The 14076-nt window shown below is 42.5% G+C and overlaps 1 long non-coding RNA gene across 1 annotated transcript; it reads left to right on the top strand.

Annotated features, from left to right (window-relative positions):
• The first annotated feature begins 13103 nt into the window (after positions 1-13103).
• Positions 13104-13526, top strand: LOC309507493. Its single transcript, XR_014209164.1, has 2 exons — positions 13104-13193; positions 13358-13526. It is a non-coding gene; the product is annotated as an uncharacterized lncRNA (long non-coding RNA).
• The last annotated feature ends 550 nt before the right edge of the window (positions 13527-14076 follow it).

Below are 14076 nucleotides of genomic sequence, written 5' to 3'. Positions count from 1 at the left end.
TGTTAGTGTTAGCGTGGCCTAACATCTACAGAATCAACAGGAACTCTACTCAGGTAAGTATCTAAACAAACGCTTCTCAATCAGTGTAGTTGTAACAATAAACTGATTCTCAATGAAATTCTAGGTTTTCTTCCAGGTATTTCACCATTAATTCTCCTAATCACCGTTTCTCCTCTCTGTATTGTTTCTCTGTTTTTCCGATCTGCGCTGTGCACAGGGAGGCGGAGTCAGCGCTGCTGCCTGTTTTTTCCTGATTGGATGCCTAACATCTGCAGTGCTATACACAGTTTCCATTCGTTGCGATTTGCTGCAATAATTTACATATCACTTATATGAATTGAGCGTCAGCGTCAGTTCTGGCAGGCCAGGTAGTCAAGATGCTGCTAATGCTATTTGCTAACAACACTGTCCCGTCAGCTGATCTGCTTCAGCTGAGCTGCATTAGCTGGTTAACTCCCCTCGCTGCTCAATGGCCAAAGCTCAAACAAGGCGCCCTATTTAAAACGCATTCAGTTGCTCATACATGCTTGCTGCTCGCTTCTGCTGAATTGTACGCTGGTTAAATCACTCATGTTGTTAAACGCAAAAGTACTGATTCTACTCACTCTATTGTCGGCTATGACTTCTGCCGCTGTCGAGGAAGAATGGCAAGACTCTTCTGAGGAAACCCGGCCATCATCATTCCAATCGGACCAGGGGCAGGATGCCTGCCCGGAAGATAACGCTACCGTTCGTAGGAGTTCTCGGCGGTTGGCGAATAAATCCTCGTCCCAACCATGCATCGGCGATTGGCCCGTGGCAAAAATACTGGAAACCCTATTTACAAATGACATTCAGCCTCCGCGTGGCGCCTCTCACGAGGACCTATTTGTTCTCCTCTGCGATTCTCTAATTATTCCAGTTGTTGAATCTCCGCTGGTACCTCCTCCCCAGTCCTCCGGAAAAAAGCACACCTCGAAGCGCAAAAATCCCGAGATGGCCAGCAAAGCCCCAGCACAAAAACGGGCCAGCTGCTCTGTTCGTCCGGGCCCAAGTGCTTTTTCAGCAGATGATCCAGTGCTTATGGCACTTTCTGATATTCAATCTTCTCTCCTCGACATGTCCGCTAGGATATCAACACTGGAAGACGGCTCCATTTCCAGACCCACTTCCTCGACCCCCGTCTCTGCTCAATCGACATCCACCCCGGCTTCAACTGCCGCTGCTGTCTCCGACCCGCATCACCATCCGCGCCAGCCTCAAGGTGATGACGTCACCACGGAATTTATACCTAAAAGGACCCTAGCAACCGCCGTACCTCTTTCCACTGGCTCGCCTTTTTTCCCACCAGCTGCTGCCATCTCTCATCAGCTGAGGGGACAGATATTGGCAGGTAATGATATTAACCTCGTTAAACTCTTGCTGGGCTCCGAGCTGTGTGAACGGCGTATAGTAGACTGTGGTGACGTACAGGTCGAGCTAAAAGATGGGGACCCTAGACTTTCAAAAATTCTAACTTTTACCGAGTTCTGTACCGCATTTGGAGTTTATAGGGATGTTATTTGTGAGGTCCAACCAGTGCGCAGAGCCGAACTAGATACCTATCTGGCCATCATTTCTGACCTAGCTCTCTCTTACGGTGGGATTCTGTTCTACGAGTATCACAAGTCTTTTTCTGCAAAGGCAGCTATGTTCATTCAACGCTTCAATCAGAGACTAGACTGGTCCGTGGTCGATCTCGCGCTCATAAGCAGACACTTCACAGGTCACCAAATCCTGTCCTGCTCCGTTTGCGGCTCTCTCTCGCATTCTACTAATTTATGCTCTAAATCTAAGCCTATTTCTTCCACGTCTCATCCTGGCCCGAGCCATAAATCTGGCCCCCAGGTGAATAACTTTGGTACTCCTATTTGCTTTAATTTCAATGAAAATGTTTGTAGGATGCATAATTGTAAATATTTTCATGTTTGTAGCTACTGTGGGAACGCCCACCCAAAGTCTGTGTGCCCGAGGAGAACCCGCTTCATAAAAATGGAGCGAAAGAAATAAAACCATCAACTCCCATAAACGTCCCCAAGCTGGGACAGGCGTTGAGAAAGCATCCTGACCGCTGTTTTGTGGATTATTTACTGACTGGTCTTGTTCAGGGGTTTTTTGCTGGCCTGCTGCATTTTCCTGCTGTATCTTTTCATTGCCATAACCTATTGTCCGCGTCTCAGGAGCCGGAAACTGTGGATACCTTGCTCGAGAAAGAGGTTAAGAAAGGATTCATGATGGGCCCATTTGATAATTCTCCTTTCCCGATTTTTAGGATAAGTCCTATAGGGGTAGCCACTCGAAAATATTCGGGTAAAAAACGTTAAATTATCTACCTTTCTGCTCCTCACAATGGTTTGGCTGACAGCATCAATAGCCTTATTCCTTTAGCCCCATTTTCTCTGTTTTACAACACTGTCGATGATGCCATCAATTTCATAAAAAAAGCAGGACGTGGAGCTTGGCTTGCAAAGGCAGATATTTCCGATGCTTTTAAAGTTATGCCATTGCATCCCTCACAGTGGCATTTGTTCGGCGTCCAGTGGAGGAAAATTTTTTATTTTGCGGTTAGACTCACTTTTGGCTGTCGTAGCAGTCCAAAAATATTCGATACCTTGTCTGAGGCTTTGTGCTGGATTCTTCTTAATAACGAGAAATTATCATTCGTCCTTCATCTTTTAGATGATTTTCTCCTGGTAGATTTTCCTTCCGAAAAATCAGACTTCTCTATCTCGACTCTGAAACGCACTTTTTCTGAATTAGGCGTTCCTCTCTCGGAGGAAAAGACCGTGGGTCCAGTCAAAGTCATTGAATTCTTAGGCATTTCTCTCGATTCAAATCGCATGCAAGCTTCACCCCCCCTCGAGAAATTATCCCGAATAAGACAAGTTATGAAAGTCGCAAAAAATTCAAAATCTTTTTCAAAAAGGGACTTGCTCTCTCTTTTGGGGCACCTTAATTTCGCGATGAGAGTAATTCCTCAAGGCAGATCATTTATTTCCAGGCTTCTCGACCTTTCTAAATCTGCAAAAGCTCTCAGTGATATAGTTACTTTAGATGCAGGATGTAGATCTGAGCTAAAATTTTGGTCTTTGCTTCTAGATAAATGGAATGGCATTTCCTTTTTTCTTAATGATTTCATGGAATCCTCTTTAGCTCTTAATCTGTATACTGATGCTGCACCTTCCGTAGGATACGGGGGGATTTTCAAAAACGAATGGTTTGCGTCTGCCTGGCCGGAAGAATTGCGTTCCTTACCTGCCGGTGATTCCTCGACAGCCCTATTAGAATTGTATCCGATCGTCGTTGCATGCATTCTGTGGGGTAAACACTGGGCTAGGAAACAAATTATGTTTTTCTGCGACAACGAAGCTGCGGTTAATATAATTAATAAGAGGCGTTCATCCGTTCCATTTATCAACAGGTTCATGAGACGTCTTACATGGCTGTCAGTTATGGGGAACTATCATTTTCGTGCAGAACATATTCCCGGTTTGAATAACCAAGTGGCCGATTCTTTGTCTCGTTTCAATTTTCAGAAATTTAATCTCCTGTGTCCAGCTGCAGCACAATCAAGCCTGGAATGCCCGCCTTTCAGCCAAACCATTCTAGATTGAATAACCCTCTTCAATCCTATATGCATTCTGCTGCGCAGTACATGCGGGGGGGTTTGGCTAGTTCTACATTAAAATCGTATGACTCTGCATGGTCTTATTTCATCAGTTTTTGTGCTTCTTTATCTGTAGCTGCTCTGCCTGTCAATATATCATATATTAGTGCGTTTATAGTCCACTGCTTCGAGGATCGAAAACTGCAGCCTCAACCTCAATCAAAAGTACGGTCGCTGGCATTCAATTCCATATGCGCTGCCTGGATCCATCTGCCTCCAGTATTTTGGAAAATCCTTCCATTCGCCTTTTGCTGAACGGGATCAAAAGACAATCTCCACAAGGCAATGATAAACGTCTCCCTTTACGTCGGCCGTACACCGATCAGTTGTTAGAAACAGTCATTCTCACAGCCTTTTTTGGTTTTCTAAGGGGTGGTGAATTTCTTCACGCACTTGTTCATTTGACCCAAATCTCAATCTAACAATTTCTGATGTCTCAATTCATGATCACCATTTCACATTATTTTTAAAACATTCCAAAACTGACAAAAATTCTAAAGGCGTAATCGTGTACATCTCTGAGTCTAACACTGTTTTTTGTCCTCTGATTTCCATGTTGTCCTATTTGAGGTACCGCCCCAGTGCTGATCCGCTAGAGCCGCTGTTCGCCACGCAGGCAGGGAAAACAATGTCCAGAACCTGGTTTTCTTGTCACCTACGCCTCCTTTGCCAATTCTGTGGACTGCCCCCGGACCGCTATACTGCTCATTCTCTGCGCATCGGCGCAGCAACAACAGCGGCAGCATCTGCTCCGGTTTTAACCCTTAAAGCTATGGGGCGGTGGTCTTCTGCTGCTTATGAACGATACCTCCGTCCCGACGTTCGGGCTATTCTTGATGCCCAGAAAGCCATGAGCTCAAGTCTCTGATTTGTTTCGCTAATAAACACATTTGATCATTATTTGCTCGCGCTCTGCTCAGTATAACACCCCTGGATGCGCTACCAGCTGTTTAATTCCTTCATCTAGCTTGTTTCTCAGAAGGTGGCTTAGTCATCTCTTCATAGCGCTTACACTGTAGACCGTCAAAACAGTTCAAAGACAGATAATTCTAGGTAACAGCATGTTTTTGCTATTGCGGTCTTGATAGTCATTTCAGTAATTAATCATTTTTACCATAATATAAATCGCTAAATTAGGGCGGCTCAGACGACACCGTTCGAGACACTCAATTTCTGTTTTGGGGGGATAGCTCATCTGGTCAAAATAACGTAATGCTTATAACATATTGCAAATGATCCGTGTATATTCGTAGATTACGAAGCATATAAATTGTTAAAATAAATCATCCTCTGTATCTCAGAGGATTGCCAGGTGTGGTTTTGTTTGGGGGGATATTTTAGCTCTCACAGTCCTAAAACTGTGTGAGCGTTCCCTAATGCTGCTGCTGCTGTCCTCTGACTCTCTGCTATTTCATGGTGCTCATGAAAGGTCAGAGGACTCCCTGAACAGAGCCATACCGCCAAATTCAATTCAGGAACATCAACTTGTTTGCAATCTATTCAATAAAAATTCTTAATTATTTTATTGTCTGTGTGTTCTTGACTTAATGGACCTGACAGAAATAATAAAATGTATAATTTACATATTATAATAAACATTATAATAAACTATTACATTGTCACAAAGTTTTATTCTATTTGCTGTTCAGTCACATACATATTTAGTTAAATATGTAATTTTAATGGTTTAATTGTTAAATATTTTGGACAAATTAACTTGAGCAAAGACTGCAAATATGCTAATTTGAGTCTGGGTTACACCCTCCCCTCTTAGAACTATGCAAGTCCCTTTGCATATCACCAATGGGTGCATACCCCCGAGTTAGGAGGTGTCCTATTTGAGAGGAATCTTGCAGGGACTCTGAGAGAGCAACATTTAAACCTTGAAGGAGGGATTGAACTATGGTCACAAGGGGATTTCCCAGTTCAGGGTAAGTTAGAATTTTGGGTCTCTCTCTATGCCGGGCAGACCTTCTCAGTTCAATCTCATCCTTCTCTGCATCATTTGTTTCTTCTTCATCAATTAGCTTTTTTTCAGTCGAACTGGATTCCAGGATGGATGATTCTCCATTATGATCCAGATCCTGCAGCTCCAAGGTAGGTGAACGACTCATATCAGCATCCTTTTCTCTTTCAGGTTGAACCTCAGGATTTTCAGGTAAGTCAGCTTTAGGATTCACAGGTTCACTCACAGGTAATTCATCAATGACCTGAAATTCCCTTTCAGGTAATTCACTTTGAGCTCCTCGGTTGATCTCTGAGCTTGCTTCAAGTGATGGAATTACAGCACTTTCCTTGTTTGGGTGAGTCACTCCAGAAGTATGAACCACAAAAGACTCATTCACAATATCAAGTTGAGGCATTGAACAATATTCTTCCTCTTCCTCAGAATAGGAGATTTCCTCTGTTTCCTCAGAATTTCTGCAAGCTGTCCTACTGCGAGTCTTGCGCTTGGGAACTGAACTCTGGGACTCACATTCCCGCATTTCAGATGGAAGAGTTCCACAAGGAAGTAACAAATCCCGGTGTAGTGTCCGGGTGGGTCCTGTTTGTGTCTCAGGGCATACTTTATACACTGGTAAATCACCATGTTGGTCTATGACTACATAGACTACTCCTTCCCATTTGTCAGCGAGTTTGTTCTTTCCCCTGAGTCGAACACTCCTGACCAAAACTCTGTCTCCCTTGTGCAATGTTGACACTCTCACAGATTTGTCATAGCGGGTTTTATTCCTTTCAGCCATTTTCTTGGAATTTTCACTTGCAATACGGAAACTTTCTTCAAGATGTGACTTGAGATTCTTTACATACTGCGAATGTGTTATTTCTCCTTTACTCTTCAAGGGTAATCCGAAAGCCAGATCTACAGGAAGCCTAGGTTGCCGCCCGAACATCAACTCGTAAGGGCTGAACCCCGTGGTCTCATTGCGGGTACAATTGTAAGCATGTACAAGAGGTTTTACGTACTCTTTCCAGTAGCTTTTCTTTTTATTCTCTAGAGTTCCAAGCATGCTCAACAATGTTCTGTTGAATCTCTCAACAGGATTTCCTCTCGGGTGGTATGGTGTTGTCCTGACCTTTTGCACTCCAGCTATTTCACACAACTCTTTGATTAGATGTGATTCAAAGTCAGGCCCTTGGTCACTGTGAAGGCATTCAGGATAACCATAATGGCAAATGAACTGCTCCCATAAACACCTTGCAACAGTTTTGGCCTTTTGGTTAGGAGTGGGAATAGCTAGTGCATATTTAGTAAAGTGGTCAGTGATTACTAACACATCCTTGGTGTTGCTTTGATCAGGTTCTAGACTCAGAAAATCCATGCACACAAGTTGCAAAGGACGAGTGGTAGAGACATTCACAAGAGGTGCAGCTTTTTCGGGTAAAACCTTTCTTCGTATACACCGACCACAGGTCCTAACTTTGTGCTCAACGTCTGAGGCCATCTTGGGCCAATAGAACCTGTTTCGAACCAGGTCTAAAGTACGATCAACACCCATATGTCCGAGGTCATCATGCAGAGATTTGAGAACATCTAGATGGAACTTTTCAGGTAAGACAAGTTGGTAAATAGTTTTCCCAGCAAAGTTCCTTCTTCTGTATAGGACTCCATCAAGTAACTCAAGGCGGTCTTTCTCCCTGAGGAGGTAAGGCAATCTGGGAAGAGCATTCCTTACAGTACTCGAAGGGGATTTTCCAGTTTGAAATTGGGCAATAACCTCTCGGATGCAAGGATCAGCTAATTGAGCGCTTTGAACTTCAGCCTGAGAAAGATGAGGAATGATTGGTAGTCCTCCACATTGATCCTCTTGTACATAAGCGTTAGGTACAGCGGTTTCCTGCATTGCCAAAGAACTGACAAATGCAGCAGGGAAGTCATTCGGACACTCTGGCCATTGGATAAGACGACTTTCACAGATGGCTTTTACCACATCATCACTAAGTTCATGCTCATTCGAATTCTTGGTAAGTTGTTCAGTGAAATTAAGGATGCGGTTTTGTTCCTTCAGAGAGTTATCATCAGTCGTAAGCTTCTCGTTGGGTCGATGAGACAACCCATCAGCGTCAACATTCTGCTTTCCGGATCTATATTGCAGGGTGAAATTGTAAGTCGAGAGCGCAGCCAACCACCTGTACCCAGTTGCATCAAGTTTAGCAGTAGAAAGAACATAGGTAAGGGGGTTACTGTCTGTCACCACTGTGAAAGTGCCTCCATAAAGGTAATCATGGAACTTTTCTACCACTGCCCACTTAAGTGCCAGGAATTCTAATTTATGGGCAGGGTACTTGGACTCACTGCTCGAAAGCCCCCGACTCGCATAAGCGATAACTCTAACTTGTCCATCCTGCTCCTGATACAGAGCGGCACCCAGACCTGATGTGCTTGCATCGGTATGCAGGATGTATGGTAACCTGGGGTTTGCAAAGGCCAGAACCGGTGCAGATGTGAGCTCCTCAATGATTAATTCAAACGCATCCTGACAAGCGGCTGTCCATCTGCCATTAAAGAGATCTTTAGGGTTCCGGTAATGGACATTACTCACTGACTTAAAGTTCCGCCGAGTAGGGGGGTACCCTGAAGTTAATTCATTTAAAGGCTTCACCTTCTTGGAAAAATCTTTTATGAAACGTCGGTAATATCCAACAAATCCGAGAAAGGAACGAAGTTCTTTCAGATTTTTAGGAATCGGCCAGGTTTTGACAGCTGCTGCTTTATCTGGATCAGTTTTCACTCCTTGGTCTGACACTATATGGCCGAGGTACTTAACCGAGGTTTGTGCAAAGACACATTTCTCTGGAGCAAGCTTAAGACCATACTCTTTAAGTCTATTTAGGACTCTAGACAGTCTTTCCTCGTGTTCTTCCAAATCCTTGGAGAATACTATAATGTCGTCTATGAACACCAGGACCTCGCGAAGGTTTATGTCTGCCATACACTTTTCCATAATCCGCTGGAAGGTGCTTGGGGCGTTAGTGACCCCTTGTGGCATCCGATTAAATTCATAAAATCCTAGCGGACATACAAAAGCTGTTTTTGCCTTGTCAGCTTCTTCGACCTCAATTTGGTAATAACCAGATTTTAGGTCAAGTACTGAAAACCACTTAGATCCCGTTAAAGCCATGAATGTGTCCTCAAGTTTGGGGAGTGCATACGCATCCTTGATGGTCTTTTGATTTAATTTCCGATAGTCAATGCATAACCGGATGTCGCCACTCTTCTTTCTGACTACCACAATGGGAGAAGAGTAAGGAGATTGAGATTCTCGTATGACTCCCACATTGAGTAATTCCTGAAGGTGTTTCTTTACTGCTTCAAAATCCTCCGGATGTATGGGCCTTGCCCGATGTTTGAAAGGCATTTCATCCACAAGATTGATCCGATGCTTGACCTTATCGGTGCACCCAAAGTCTTGAGGATGCAAGGAGAATACCTCTGGCATTTCTTGTAGCCGCCTTGTAAGTCTGCTTTTCCATTCTGGCGAAATGGGTGAATCACCAAAGTTGAACTCGAGAACAGATGTTGGAATGGGTTCTACTACACTCCCATGGTCGGACTGCTCAGAGCACACAGACTGGATCGCCTTCAATTCAGCAACCACACATCTAGGAGGAATTGTAATGTCGTGTGTGGTAGAATTGGCAACTACAACGGGCACATAACAATGTCTGTTGTCTCCAAGTGTGACCATGCATGTCTTGACGATCAGACCACAAGGTAGAGGGGAACAAGACGGGTGTTCGATAACTGCCCACTTGTCTAAATGTGAACCGGCAACAGAGGCTGCTCCACAGAGAACTGCACTTTGGCCAGCTGGAATCACCTGTGAATGATTCTCAGATACGCGCACTAATCCAACGTTTCCTTCTACATTCTGCTTCAAGCGCATCTCCAAAATCTTAAGCACTTGCTTATATCCATAAGTGGGAGAAAAGTATTGAGTCTCTTGTTGTGAAAAGTCCTTATACAGGTTGTCCAAAGTGTTCGTGCCGATCAACACTGAAGGCTGAGAAATGGAGGGAAGATCAGGGACAATCAAGGCTAAGGTAAGTACCTCTGTGTCAACTCCCACAAAGTCCTTGGGAAAAGTGATGGTCAGCTCAACATAACCGAGGTAAGGGACGTTTTGACCATTTGCTCCCTCAACTTCCAAAAGATCATTTAAGGAATTTATCGGCTGATTGTACATATTCTCATTGTAGAAGGATTTCGTTATGGTAGTGACCTGTGAACCAGTGTCAAGCAAGCAGTCACACATCACACCTGCAACATCTACTTGTGCAGTGCATTTTGCTCCAATTAAACCCCTAGGTAAAACAGATTGGCGTGGTTTCACTTGTGCTCGGGCTGACAGTGCCCTAACAGACTTGGGACACCCTGAATCAATCCCAGTTCCCATTCGTCCCGCAACAGGAACTGCAGTCAGTTTAACTGGGGCTTAGTACTGCCATTCCGAAAGTCCCATTCACGCTGTCTCTTTACAAGTTCATTCCGCTTCTCTGACACCAAGGCTGGATTCGGGTCATTGGAACAAGAACTGACAATGTGCCCATCCTCTCCGCACCTAAAGCAATAGCCTGGTTTTGGTCTAGCTATCTGGGATGTGTCTGGAACTTTGTTTTTTTCTTTAGGACTGATAGCACTCTGTTTACTTGAGGATTTGAACATGTTCGACTTGGGGTTTGGTTTGTCTTTAGACTGCTTTGAAGTTAATAATGCAAGCTGATTTTGGAGTTCTGCTATCTGACTTGCTAACTGAGCAGTAACAGAGTTAAATTGAGTCACATCATCTCTAGTGGCTGTTTGAGACTGCATCACGGCACGCTGCTTAACACTTCCCAGATGTTGTTTCATTCGTACACTTTTGGAAGCATGCTTGCTCTCCTCAGTTCGTAATAAGGTCATTAGCTCTGCAAAGGATGGGGGTGAATGCTTTTTCTGCTCTAGTTGCAACTCTAGAATCAAGGAATTTTCCCAACATCCTCTGCAAAATTGCTTAAGTAGATGCTTGTCAACCTCTGAGCCAAGGACTCCACCACGGCGCATAGTGGTCTGTAACGCAACATGCAATCGTTGCAAGTAAGCAGATGGGTTTTCTCCCGGGTTCTGGAATATATTCAGGAACTTGGCGAATAACTCATCACCATCTTCAATGGGCGCAAAAGCAGAATCAAGAAGCTGAATGTAAGTTGAAGGTGATGCTGACGGGCCAACAGATTTTATTATGTCTGCTGCCGGGGAAAGAAGGCTCTCACAGATTCTGCGCACTCTGTGGAAATCGGAGACTGTTGGATCTTGGAAAAGTAGTTCAGCGCTAGTGCGCCAAGTTTCATAATCAACCTCGTTGGGTGGATGGGGAGTTCGCCCAGAGAAAACACGGAGTCGTAACGGTGAGTTTCCAGGTATGACTAAGTCACTGGTGCGTACAAGATGCTCCACAACAACTTTCTGCACACCAGGTGGGTTTAAATCACTGACAGTGATTGATGGAGATTCTGGGCTTGTGCCTGACACTTGTGGAACAGAGTGATGTCGTGCAGCATTTATTGGCGTCTGAGACGGCTTAAGAGAGAACTCAGTCAAGGATGGATCTGCTGAATGAGCAGGTAAGGAATCACCAGCAGAAGAAACAGGTACAGGACATGGGTTTGGCACCACGCTCTCGTGAATATGAGCCAACATGTCCTTCAATACATCCTCGAAATTCTCTCCACTGCGACTTGCCAGCTCTTTCAGCTCATTGAGGTAAGTTTGAGTTGTGTTACGTCCCAGCCTCTCAACATAGACATTTGATAAAGCTGTCACATGGAAAGAGACATCAGGATTATTCTTTGCTTGCTGGATATATGGTAGCACTGTCTGAAGGGTTTGCACTGCTAGTCCAGAGTTGAACTCAACTATCACAGACCTCTTTGACTCTAAGCTGGGATCACTTAATGGGATGATTCTATTAATTGACCCGTACTGTTTTACAAAGTCCAATATTTCCTCATCCACTTCAGTCTCAGTTAGGCCACTGATTAGGACTGCATTTGGGACTTTTACACCCTTTTCCTCTATAACCTCCATCTCTTTGAGCTTTTTTTTCCAGTTTGGTTGATTTCTACACTGATTTCTACACTTTAGTTCTGATTTTCTTTTTATTTATTTCTTTCCGTCTGTTTTTTTTTTCTTTTTCTAAAGGGAACTCTAGAATTGAAGGTATTGGTTAATGTGTGTGTCTCTCTCTGTCTCCTGGCTGGCGGCTCGCCACTTTATGTGTAACACCTGCTTTGCAGAACTTGTGATAAACTAGATCAATGGGCCAATCAGAAGACACAGGAGTCGAAGGAGGCAGAGGTACACACACATGGACTTTTTTCCTTTTATATATCAAAAATGAAAGTATCAACAACAATAAAAAAAAAATGGATTTGAATTAACAATGTTTTAAAAGAAAATAAATTATACACAATTCAATAACCTTAGTTGCAGATGAAAACAATTACCCAAATTAAATGCAAGAAAATATCAACCAAAAGAAAAACAACAGACGTTTAGTTCCTTTCCTTTCCCTTTTTAGCTAGTAGATTTCTATTTTGAGTTTCCTTATAATTTAGAATTTATTTTATTGCCTTTTGGCCTAATTTAGTTACACCTAATTGGCAGATTTATTAGTTATTTACTAGTTTAGATGTATCTCTTTCGTTTCTTAATTTCAGTGTAATTTTTGTGAAACAATCCCTTCACAATCCAAATTAAATGACAATTTCTCAACAAAATGTTCACCAACAAAGTAAATTTACAATTGTGTTTTGTTACCCACAATAATAATGAAAGAAAATATGTAGGGGATATAGATATCTTATCAGATCAAACGATTATTTTCAGTTCAAAGATTCTCAGTCCAAACAACAACAAAAATAGAAATTTCCCCTTTAGTTCTCAGAAAATGTCAGTTCCAAAAGGAAATAAAAGATACCTCAATCCTTAAAGTCAAAATAGAGAAAACTCCTACAGATGGTCGAACTGCAGGAATGACGCAAATCCAAGGAAAGATGAGAAAAGTAGATCCAAGTTCGGTTTTCACGGGTGGCTCGCCATCTATTTCCTTCACTCGTCACGCGTCTCAATGCATCCACACCAAAGAACGCAGTCCACAACACGAAAATCCAACTTCAAAACACATACATGCAAAATCTGGCCTGCACACAACAGGGCAATGTCCTTAGTGATTTCTCTTTACATTAGCATCATTTAGCACATTTCAGAACAACAATTGACATTGTGATCACTCATTACACATAGTGAAACATCATAGTTTTTACTGTTTAGTCTCATATTAATACTGTACATAAACACTGTTAACCATATTTATCAAAATAAACATTCAACTCACCGATTCCTCTGTAAATTAACTGTTTTTTTGTTTGTTTGTCTCTCTTTCCAGGTTTCACCAGATGAACCACGTTAGTTTCGTTAGTGTTAGCGTGGCCTAACATCTACAGAATCAACAGGAACTCTACTCAGGTAAGTATCTAAACAAACGCTTCTCAATCAGTGTAGTTGTAACAATAAACTGATTCTCAATGAAATTCTAGGTTTTCTTCCAGGTATTTCACCATTAATTCTCCTAATCACCGTTTCTCCTCTCTGTATTGTTTCTCTGTTTTTCCGATCTGCGCTGCGCACAGGGAGGCGGAGTCAGCGCTGCTGCCTGTTTTTTCCTGATTGGATGCCTAACATCTGCAGTGCTATACACAGTTTCCATTCGTTGCGATTTGCTGCAATAATTTACATATCACTTATATGAATAATAAAATGTATAATTTACATATTATAATAAACATTATAATAAACTATTACATTGTCACAAAGTTTTATTCTATTTGCTGTTCAGTCACATACATATTTAGTTAAATATGTAATTTTAATGGTTTAATTGTTAAATATTTTGGACAAATTAACTTGAGCAAAGACTGCAAATATGCTAATTTGAGTCTGGGTTACACCACTCTTCTTCCTGACTTTCACAGGAGCAATATCATCAATTACACTTAACTTTTGAGTTAAAAGAATCAAGGAGAAAATCAACAGAGACAGCAGATATGCTTGGTGTTAAGGATATAGCCTTCATAAATAGTACACTAGTGTTCTCATTTAAGCATCTCTTCTTGACAGACACAGATCTAGCTTCAATGGCAGGAGAGATCAATATATCAAAGAAAATACAGAAATGATCAGACAGTGCTACATCCTTAATAACAATCAATGAAATGTTTAGACCCTTACTGATAAGTAAATCTAGAGTGTGTCCACGATTGTGTGTGGGTCCATGTACATGCTGAGTCAGATCAAAAGTTTTTAAAACAGTTTTGATTTCTTTTGCCATATCGTCCCCTTGGAATTATAA

This window comes from Leuciscus leuciscus (assembly GCF_965113295.1).
Source record: "Leuciscus leuciscus genome assembly, chromosome: 10".
NCBI lineage: Eukaryota > Metazoa > Chordata > Actinopteri > Cypriniformes > Leuciscidae > Leuciscus > Leuciscus leuciscus.
This window is presented reverse-complemented; position numbering and strand designations above follow the sequence as displayed.